The sequence below is a fragment of the Pteropus medius genome, unplaced genomic scaffold (genome assembly GCF_902729225.1).
Source record: "Pteropus medius unplaced genomic scaffold, Ma_sr-lr_union100, whole genome shotgun sequence".
Lineage (NCBI taxonomy): Eukaryota > Metazoa > Chordata > Mammalia > Chiroptera > Pteropodidae > Pteropus > Pteropus medius.
Window position 1 is genome coordinate 3,616,516 of NW_024342644.1, and position 11,498 is coordinate 3,628,013.

Genomic DNA, 11,498 nt, shown 5'->3' on the forward strand with positions numbered 1-11,498 from the left:
CATAACCTGAGGACATAGAAACATTAAAAAGATGCTCACTAGAAATTTTTTTCAATTACTATTTTTCTGCAGTTTAGACCTAGACATATTCAGAACCCTGGTAGTTTGTGGAAGCTTCTCAGTTCTGACTCAATGCTCTGGAAAGGTGACTTTTGGAATTTAAAAAAAGAAATCTAGATCAGAGTTGCATGCTTTATACTTTTTGATATTATTCTTGATGTTCCTTCTAAATATTTTTTTGACTTTGTTAATTTTTGATGTCACCCAAAAGCACTATTTAATTATTAACCAGCTTTCTTTGAGCAAATACTATGCATTAGGCACGATATTATGCATTTAACACATTTTGGATAAAAAGACAGAGAGTCGCGTAGTTAGTAAGTAGTAGAGCAAGCCCTCCGCCAACCCAGGTTTGCCTGACTCTAAAATCTTTTCACTTAATCAATTTGCTACTATATCATTAAGTGTACTTAGCAACAAGTAACAGAAAATCTAATTTGAAGTGGCTTAAATAATAAGAAAATTTTATTATCTCATATAACGTTGATCGTAGGTCAGGTGACTCTAGAGTCGGATAATTCAGTAGTTCAAATATTACAGAGGATGCAGGCTTTTTCTATCACTCTTATCTGCTGTCCGCTGTGGATGTGTTAATTTTCTTCATGGTCTCTAGATGACTGCTATTGCTTCTGGCATAATATTCTTATATTTCAATGTCAAAGGTCAACATATGATAAAAGAAAAAAAAGCCTATATTTTCCTTTGTACATTTAGATGCTAAGAAGCATTTCTTTGAAGCTCTCCCAGCAATCTTACCCTTATATTTCATTAGACAGAACTGGGTCATATATGGCCCTTTCTAAATACATCATTGAAAAATAAAATAAAATTACTACAATTGATTTAGATAAATCAAAATTTATCAGAGTTAAGGTTGTCCTTTCCTCAGGGACATTGCTCTATGGAGAAAAAAATGTGATTTCTTAACAAAATTTGGATTCTTTAGCAAAGGTGGGAAAGGCTTTGGTAGGCAACCAAAAAAGGATATAACAGAGGTATGTCATGATTACCAGGGACAAGGAGACAGACAGGGAAACACTGAAAGGGGAAAGTTGGAGATCAGTGGAAAAACAAAGAAAAAATAGTAATCTTGTGTGTAGCAGGTGTTCAATAATTGCCGATGACAGAAAATGAATGAAATACAATTTACAGCAAAGTTAATCTGACACATATTTAATGATACGTGTTATTCCATGACATTTCAGGCCAATAGTTTAGTAGTCTATGTAAATAACTATAATTAGTACTACTTTTTGACAGATCTTTATAGCTTTTAATTTTCTGTTGTTAACTAGTTTAAGAACAAGCATCAATGTTCAGAGGCTTTTTTTTTTTACTCATATTACAAAGAGTTAAACTTTAGTTATATTTTTATTGACAAGCACTGGAATGATTCTCCAACACTTGGAGTAGCCTATGATACCTCCATTCTTCACCACCTACCTGACCATGTCCAGAACTGAGCCTCCCCTCTTTTCCTCAGAGAAGTTTCCAATGGCAGATAGAATACCTTTAAGTAAGTATCAGGATATAGCGCTGTCTGACTCTATGAATCTGAAGGCAAAGCCTTCAGAAAGCACAGCAATGACTAACTAGTACCAAATCTTTCCCAAGTATGGTAAGCACAGTGAAAGTTCATAAGAGGTTTCCACCAAGGGTAACTAAAATAGTATGAAACAATAATTGGGAAACTTGATTCTTCTTTGGCTGAATCCTTTAATGATTAAAGGTTCATTCCTTGGATGCAAAATGAGTGTCTGGGAATAATCTCTAAGATTCCCTCCAGCTCTACTTTCAATGATTTTACTTCACAATTTTGCTTTAGGTCAGAACAGTTTAATTCAGTTATGACCAGATAAGTTACTTTCCATGTTTTGCTGTTGCCCATAGAGGCTTCTACTATAGTAATAGGCTCCATCAACTCTTACATAATCTTAATGTGTGCTAGTTTCTAAGAGGGAAGACATTTATGTGATACATTAGTGTTTTCTTTCTGGAATCCTCAGCCCAAATTTGAATATTTCAAGCTAATCCAAAGAAAGCTGAGATCATACATAAAAATATTGTTATCTGTTGATGACATAAGAAGCTGCTCTGATGCAATACCATTAGAATGCATCCCCCTACCCACGCACAAATGGCAATTTCTGAGGAATGTCTGTTCTTTCCTTGCTTCTGAGAATGTCTCTTCCAGACAACTTCTAACTTCCCAAGTTTAGTTTTTTCCTTATTGCGTAACCTTGAAATCTTCGTTAGAGTTTTTTAGGCCATCTGAGATGGGACTACACTTGTCAAGGAGAGTGCTGAAGTGCTCCATCCTGTTACTCTTCTCTCCCACTCAGTGTGCCACTGGTCTTTTTTACTATTTTCATCGCCAATCTCAAATAGTTGGTCTGCTTACTTGGTCTGCTTACCAAAATCAAAGTCTTGGTAAGATCAGTGGACAGCACATCACCTCACTGTGCTATATGATTCCACTACTGGTATTACACATGTTGTGCTGCCAGAAAAGTCCTCCGCCCTCATCACCACCTACACCTTCCCACAGCCACTGTGACTACCACATTCTGTCTCAGAGACACAGGGAACAGTCTCGCTGCCCTGAAAAGAAATGTGGCACCAGGACATAACCTGATTCTGCCAGGTCTTCCCACCTTTTCTCTTGTCTCATTATTTTCCTGAGGGAACAGAGGAAAGTAGGTATGTAGGAGTCACAAGTTTTCTCTTCAACACTATGCTCTCCCTTTGGCAGGTGAGTCTATGGTGAGAATTCTAAACTTCCTCAAGGAAGAGCTAAAAAATGCTCATGTGCATTCTTGAGTCCCATGAGCGCATTAGAGCTGTAACTGAGCAGACTTGGAAAATTACTCCAGTGTCACAGTTTCAATGGGTGTGCTTATATTATATGCCATCAGAAATGCCCAGCTTTCCAGAAGGAGGGGCATCTCCTTTTAGTCTATACTCAGCCCTAAACTTCCAAAACCTGTGCAGATTATGAGGCCCATTCAGCCAAAATCTCCCTTGTCCTGAGCTGTCCTCAAGTGCCAGATTTTACATTTATCTAGTATGCTGATATAATTTTAAAAACTGATAAAAACTAAAAGAACTATTATACACACGAAGTTTGAGCCCAGGAGTTCCTTTATACTTACCTACGGTTCAAAATATGTGTTATTACTAAAAGCAGTACATTTCAAAAGTGGAAAATCTGAAAGGATGAAATAATCATTAGATCTTGGTCTAAAAATGTATGCAAAAAGGACAGGGGAAATATGTTCATATATATTTGTAAATTTTCACTCAGTTACTAATTGATATTTGAAATTTTCTGCTTAATCTTACTTGATTTTAATAAAATGTTTAGTCTAATTAGAGAAAATATGCTCATTGTGCCCAACCTCAGTGTCTGCTTTGCAAAATTAATTAGAAACCGGCTAGTGTGACTTGGTGAGACTAGGTTATATTTGATGAACTTGAGATGGGAATTTTTCTTTTGTTTCTTTTAAGCAAGATCCAGGTGGTTCAATAAATGCCACTTAACTGGGGCAGACTTGATCAGGGAAGTTGCTGAATTGGGAAACCAATTAAGTCTAATGATAATTAGCATGCACTGCTGCTTAATTGGGATAGGTGGTCCATTGAGTTGGTATCGCTGTAGGTAATTAAATGATGCTCTTGGAGGATAAGAAATAGAGTTTTCTTGATGCTTTAAAGACTAAAGGCAATTTATTTTCTCTCTTGATCATGCAACTGCTAGTTGAGGAAAGCTCAATTTCTAAACGATGCTCTCAAAAGTTCTACTTATTTTGAAAGGAACTCTTTATTTGTGTGTATTTCTTTTTCTTTTTCTTTCTTTTTTTGAAATCTCTCTCTTTTTCTAAACAGACTGACAAGAAATAAGGGATTGTGCATTTTTTTCATATGTAAAGTATAACCCATAGAGAGTTTAAGTGATTTCTTCAAAATTGCCTTCTTTAGTGACTAAACATAGATAAGAATGTGAGAGTTCAGTAGTCTCCCTAATAAATTAGCACAGAGATGTTCATCATTTGGCAGCCAGGTTCAGAGAAGTTAAGTGGGGCAGTGAAAAGAACCTGACTACAGCTCTGCTGTTAACACGCAGAGATAAGACATTTTGCTTCTTTGGTCTTCAGGTGCCTTCTTTTATTAAATGAAGGTGCGAGACTAAATAGTCACTAAGACCCTTCCAGATGTAAATGCAAAAGTACTTCAATTCAGTGGTTTTATTTAAAAATTGTTAAAGTTGATTTCAAACTATGTTATAAAGCTATATTCATCAAAACAGTATGGTACTGGCATAAAAACAGACAAACGGACTAATGGAAGAGGGATAATTGGATATTCACATGTAAAAGAATGAAACTGGACCCATATCTTACCCTACTACTCAAAATGGATTAAAGACTTAAATATAAGATTTGAAACCATGATATTCCTAGAAAAAAAACATAGGAGAAGGGCTCCTTGACATGAGTCTTGGCAATAATTTTTTGGATATGACAGCTAAAGCACAAGCAACAAAATTAAAAATAAGTAAGTGGGGCCATATCAAACGGAAATGCTTCTGCACAGTGAAAGAAGCCATCAACAAAGTGAAAAAAAATCAACCAATGGAAAAAAATATTTGCAAACAACATATCTAGTAAGGGGTTAATATTCAAACTATAAAAAGAACTCATGCAACTAAATAGCAAATAATAATAATAAATCAATTAAAAATGGGCAAAAGACAGGAATAGATATTTCTTCAGAGAAGACATTAAAAAGGCCAACATGCACATTAGAAGATACTCACCATCACTCGTCATTAGAGAAATGCAAATCAAAACCACAACGAGATATCACCTTACGTCTGTTAGAATGGTTATCATCAAAACGACAAGAGATAACAAGTGCTGAAATCGATATGGAGAAAAGAATGTGATGTATGTAGTTGATGAGATTGTAAATTGATACAGCCACTATGGAAAACAGTATGGAGGATCCTCAAAAAATTTAATGAACTACCGTATGATCCAGCAATTCCATTTCTAGGAATATATACAAAAGAAAAACACTAACTTGTCTAATACCCCATGTTTATAGCAGCATTATTTACAATAGCCAAGACATGGATACAACCTAAATGCCAATCCACTAATAAATGAATAAAGAAGTGGTATAAATATATATAAAGAAATTAAACCAAGAAAATCCTACCATTTGGGACAGTATGAATGGACCTTGAAGGAATTATGTTAAGTGAAATAAGTCAAAGAAAGACAAATACTGTATATGACCTCATTTATACATGAAATCTAAAAAAAAAAAAAAAAGCAACAAACAAACTCATAGAAAAAGAGATCAGACTTCCAGTTACCAGACAAAACAAGTGGAGGAGGGGAAATTGGAGGAAGGTGGTCAAATGGTACAAACTTCCAGTTATACGTTAATAAGTACTAGGGGTATAATGTACAACATTGTGACTACAGCTAGCACTTCTGTGTAATACATAGGAAAGTTGTCAAGAGAGTAAATCTTGAGTTCTCATCACAAAGAGAAATGTTTTTCTTCTTTATTTCATTTTTATTATAACCGTATGGGAAGATGGATGATGGCTGAACCTAATGTGGAAATCATATCACAGTATATGTAAATCAAACCATCATGCTGTATACCCTAAACTTATACAGTGATGTATGTCAATTATTTCTCAACAATCTGGAAAAAAATTGTTACTGGAAAAAAAATCTTTATGACTAACTTGGCCAGTTCACTGGCAAAAGTAATAATAGTTTCCGGTCCCACATTAAAAAAAAAAAAAAATTATTGTATAAGATGTAGCTGGGTGCTTTTTGTAATGCTGGGAGAGAGGCAGGGTGGGTATTCATGGACCAATTTTTGTCCGTGTTGTGTGGAAAACATATAAATTCATGGAAAGATAAAGAAAATGAAAGAGAGACTCCTGAGTCAGTACAGCCTGAAAAATATGTGGAAATGAAATAAAAAAGAAAAGTAGAAGAAAATGAGATGTATTAGACACTACGAAAGAGAAAAACTGGGGTGAGGCAATGATGTCAGGGGTCATGCAGGACAAGACAGTTGAATAACCTTGGACATGGTACTTGGGAAAGATGGGAATGAAGAAATCAGGCTCTTTTGGCAAGCGTGTCTAATGGCCAAGATATACAGGAATAGCAGTTATTAGTAGGATCTATTCTAAATTGTTTGGACTTAGATATGAATCTCAGATATTGGATCGAAAACTAGTTTTATTTATATTTTTCCTATAAGTGTCAACATAATACTGAACATTTGGATTAAGATAATGTTAATAGGAATGTGATGATTAAATAATGTGGAGAAGCCAGGCTCCCTTGGCTCTTCCTCCCCCCGCCCCCACTCCCCTTCTTTCTCAATTTGTCTCTTTAGGCTCATCATTTGCACATTCCCTCAAAGTAACATCATCATCCATTCTAGATCACTGATGACTCATGATTATACTTGAAATACTATCTAAATTTGCAGAGTCCTGTACTGTCTTTTAAACTTGCAAACTGCTTTATATGCCTGATTGACCTGCTAACTGTAAATTCTGCCTAAATATTTATTTTTAAGTTACAGTGTAGAGATAAATATCGCAGAAATATATGTAAACAAACATAGATATATATATAGAGGTGAGGATATAATCTCACATTTCGGAAATAAAAAATATGCATTTGAAAGTGTGTTTACTTAAAATTTTTTAGTTTGCTTCACTTATTTCAGTTTAAAGCCGGTGAAAGGGCGCATTTAGTTTATTCTTTATTTTTCTTTGTGTTAAGTTATTACAGGCAGACATGTAAAAAGTCAGTGAAACAATGCCAACCACAGTTTGAGAAAATTTATATGATTTATTTAAGAATAAATCAGCAAACAACTGGACATAATAAACTTGCCAGTGGACTGCTTCAAGTTCAGAAGCCATGGGCTTCGTGGAGGAGCTGTTGATGATCATATATCCAATAGGAATCTGGTGACATCGGCCCAGAACTGAAATGGCATGATTTCTAAGCTCTATTGCAGAATTTATCTACTTATTCCTCTTTTTGCATTATGTAAGTATAAAATCGACTTATTAACCGAGCTTTATCTTATTACTTATTACTTTATTCCTCATACAGTCCTTAAAGAAAGACATGTTTGGTGGGTCAATTTTGTAAACATTTCCTTCATTAAGAAAAAAACCTCTCCATCTGGAATTAAGGGCCATAGTATATATAAATCAACATTATCTCCTTGAAGTTTGTTCTTTGCTGTCACTGGGAAAGTGCAGCCAGGCGCACAGGGAACAGAACTTTGGGGCAACTGCTGTAGACTCTCCAGCCCAACTCCTTAACCAGGGGACAAAACAGTATACTGCAGCTCTGACTTTGATGATATTTATACATCAAATGCTTTACCGCTTGATTAAAAATGTGCTCATGCTTAAAGGCACATTGCCAATGGGGGTTATAATAAGGCACAAACACACAGAAAGATTTGTCGGAGGTACTTTACGTAACCATTTTTCGGGAATATGATTTTGTTAGGAGGCCAGAATGACAACCGCTCTGTGACTCTCTAGTAAGTTTTCCATATCAGTTCATGTGGAAATCAAATTGCACCTGAGCAAATATTGAAGGGTGTAGCAAAAGGAAGGAATAGCTTTCATTTTACAACCACAAATATTACAATAGCCTATGCACATATTTTAGGAAAACATTTTTTCTTATGTGAAATCACTTTGCATGAAATTGCAGGATAAATTTTGGTGGTGTGGATAACCTAAGTTCTTTCACAATTATAGCCTCTAGGAGAATTAGGATGTAAATGCTCACAGAAAAATGAATGGAGAAAAGAGCTCATCTCATGTCTTGCTACCTAATAGCTTAGTGGTATCATTTTACAACACGATGATGGAAAAAGACAATCTAGAAATTGATAAAAGTACTCCAAATCTTACTGTAAAAATAGATAATCATAGAACAGGACCAATATTTAAAAACTGATAATCGTAATAGCTATATGTATTGAGTATTTAATGTTCCAGGCACTATTTGAAGAGCTGTCAATTCCAGCAATCAGAAATTTATCAAGCCAGTAGGTGATTCTGATACACTCTAAACTTTGAGAACCACTGGCCTAGCACAATTTCTGGTACATAATTAGGGTCAATAAAAAGCAGATAGCATTATTGTTGTTTATGTGGCAAGCTCTGTGCTAGGAGCTGAGGACACAGGGAGAAAAAAAGTGTCTGTGTTTCCACCTAGAATTTAATTGTCAAGTGTGATAAGAATTACATGAGAATATCATTTGGTCTAAGTTTTTGGTTCTCAAACTTGGCTGTACTAAAACAATGAGGGGGGTTGTTTATTTTCCTGAATTTTTAATTGTGGCAAATATATGTAACATAAAATTTACCATTTTAACCATTTTTTAGTGTTAAGTGGCATTAAGTATAATCACACTGTTGTGCTTCTTTCACCACCATCCATGTTCAGAACTTTTTCATCTTCCTAAACTGAAACTCTATAACCATTAGATAATAACTTCCCCTTTCCCCTCCCACCAGTCCCAGACAACCACCAGACTTTCTGTCTCTATAAACTTGACAATTTTAACCATCTTACATGAGTGAAATCACACAATATCTGTCCTTTTGTGACTGGCTTTTTACTTAACGTAATGTTCTCAAGGTTCATTCACGTTGTAACATGTGTCAGAATTTCCTTAATTTCCTCTTCTTAATTAATCCTGAATAAGAACCCATTGTATGTATAATACCACATTTTGTTTATCCGTTCATCTGTCGATGGACACTTGGATTGCTTCCACCTTTTGGTTCTTGTTAACAATGTTGCTATAAACATGGATGTACAAATATCTATTTGAGTCCCCGCTTTCAATTCTTTTATGTATACACCTAGAAATGAAATTTCTGGATCACATGGTAATTCTACGTTTAATTTTTTTTTTTTTTTTAAGGAACTGCTGTACTGTTTTCCATAGCAGCTGCACCATTTTCATTCCCACCAGCAATGCACAGTATTTCAGTTTCTCCACATCCTCACCAACACTTGTTATTTTATTTTATTTTATTTTTTAAACCATGGCCATCCTAATGGATGTGAATTTGTATCTCATTGTGGTTTTGATTTTCACTTCCTTAATAATCAGTGATGTTAAACATCTTTTCTTCTTATTATTAGCCATTTGCATATTTCCTTTGAAGAAATGTCAGTTCAAGTCCTGGCCTATCTTTAAATCGGGTTGTTTGTATTTTGTTGCAGAATTGTAAAACTTCTTATATATTTTGGCTTTTAACCCCTTATTAGATATATGATTCACAATTAATTTTTCTCATTGTATAGGTTGCCTTCTTATTCTATGGATAGTGTCCTTTAATGTACAATAGTTTTAAATTTTGATAAAGTTCAATTTTTCTATTTTTTCTTTTGCTGTCTGTGGTTTTGGTGTTATATCCAAGAAACCGTTGCCAAATCCAATGTCATGAAGCTTTTTCCTCCTACATTTTCTTTGAAGAGTTATATAGTTTTAGCTCTTATATTTAGCTCTTTGATCCATTTTGAGTTTTTTTGTGTGTGTGTATGGTATAAATTTAAGGTCCAACTTCATTCCTTTGAATGTAGATATACAGTTTTCCCAACAACATCAGCTGAAAAGACTGTATATTTCTTTTAAAGTGGACTTGATATTGTTGTCGGAAATCATTTGACATATATATGAAGGTTTATTTCTGAGCCCTATTCTATTCCAGTGGTTTATATGTTTGAATTACTGTAACACACTGTTTTAATTACTGTAGTTTTGTTGTAAGTTTTGAAATCAGGAAGTATGAGAGACTTTACTCTTTGTTTGCTTTTAACTTTGCTCCTCTTTTTCAAGACTATTTTGTCTATCTAGTGTCTCTTGAGATTTCATATGAATTTTAGAATGTCTTTTTCTATTTCCTTGAAATATAAAGTTTGGAATTTAATGGGATTGCATTAAATCTGTAGATTGCTTTGGGTAGTATTGGCATCTTAAAATATTGACTTCTAATATTTTTAGACAGGATGTCTTTCCATTATTTGTATCTTTAAAAAACATTTTGTAGTTTTTAAAGTCTTTCACAAACTTGATTAAACTTATTCGTGAGTATTTTATTCTTCTTAATACTATTGTAAGTGGGATTGTTTTACTAATTTTCATTTTGGATTGTCCATTATTATAGTATGGAAATGCCACTGGTTTTTGAATGCTGTTTTTGTATCCTGAAACTTTGCTGAATTTACTTACGATTTTTTCTTTTTTTGCAGGGAGGGGGGAAGTTTGTGGAATCTTTAAATTTTTCTATATATAAGATCAATTGCTTGTGAATAGAGATAATTTTACATTTTCCTATCCAATTTGAGCTTCTGATTTCTTTTTCTTGCCTAATTGCTCTGGCTAGTCGAGTAGAAGTGGTTTAAAATAGGCATGCTTATCTTTTTCCTGATCTTAGAGAAAAAATTTTTAGTGTTTCATGATTTAGTATGTTGTTAGCTATGGACCTTGCATTTTGCTTTTATTATATCGAGGCAGTCCACTTCTATTCCTAGTTTGTTGAGTGCGTTTATTGTGAAAGGGTGTTGAATTTTGTCAATGGTTTTTCTGCATCAATTGAAATCACTGTAGTTTTATCTTTCATTCTCTTAATGTGGTATATTACATTGATTAATTTTCATATGTTGAATCATACTTGCATTCCAGAAATAAATCTCACTTGCCCATGGTATATAATCCTTTTAATGCAGTTGAATTTGGCTTGCTAGTATTTTGTTGAGGATTTTTGCATCAGTATTCATCAGGGATATTGGTCTATAGTTTTCTCGTAGTATCTTTGTCTGGCTTTAGTATCAGAGCAGTGCTGGCCTCATAGAATGAGTTAGAATGTATTCCTTCCTCCTCATTTTTTTTGGAAAAGTTTGAGAAACATTGGTGTTAATTCTACTTTAAATGTTTGGAAGAATTCACCAGTGAAGCCATCTTATTTTGAGCTTTTCTATGTTGGGTGGGTTTTTTTTATTACTGATTCAATCTTACTAATTATAAGTCTGTCTGCCCTGAGCTGATCAAGAAGGGAAGGTTTCAGAATGAAACAGCAGGCACCAACTTTACTGCTGGGAGCACACACTTCTGCGCTAGGTGACCACATGGGCTTTATATATGTCAGAGAACAATAGTAGCATTCTGTCACACGCGTGATACAATAAGCTGAATCATACTTCTATAAGGTGGGTGCAGGCACCCTACTACATTAACGTAATACTCTAAATCCAGAGTCCTATCCCTAGCTGCGAGCCTGGATCACAGCCAGACCTGGGACCCACAAAGTCTATTCAAATTTCTTTTTTTAAAATGATTCAGTCATG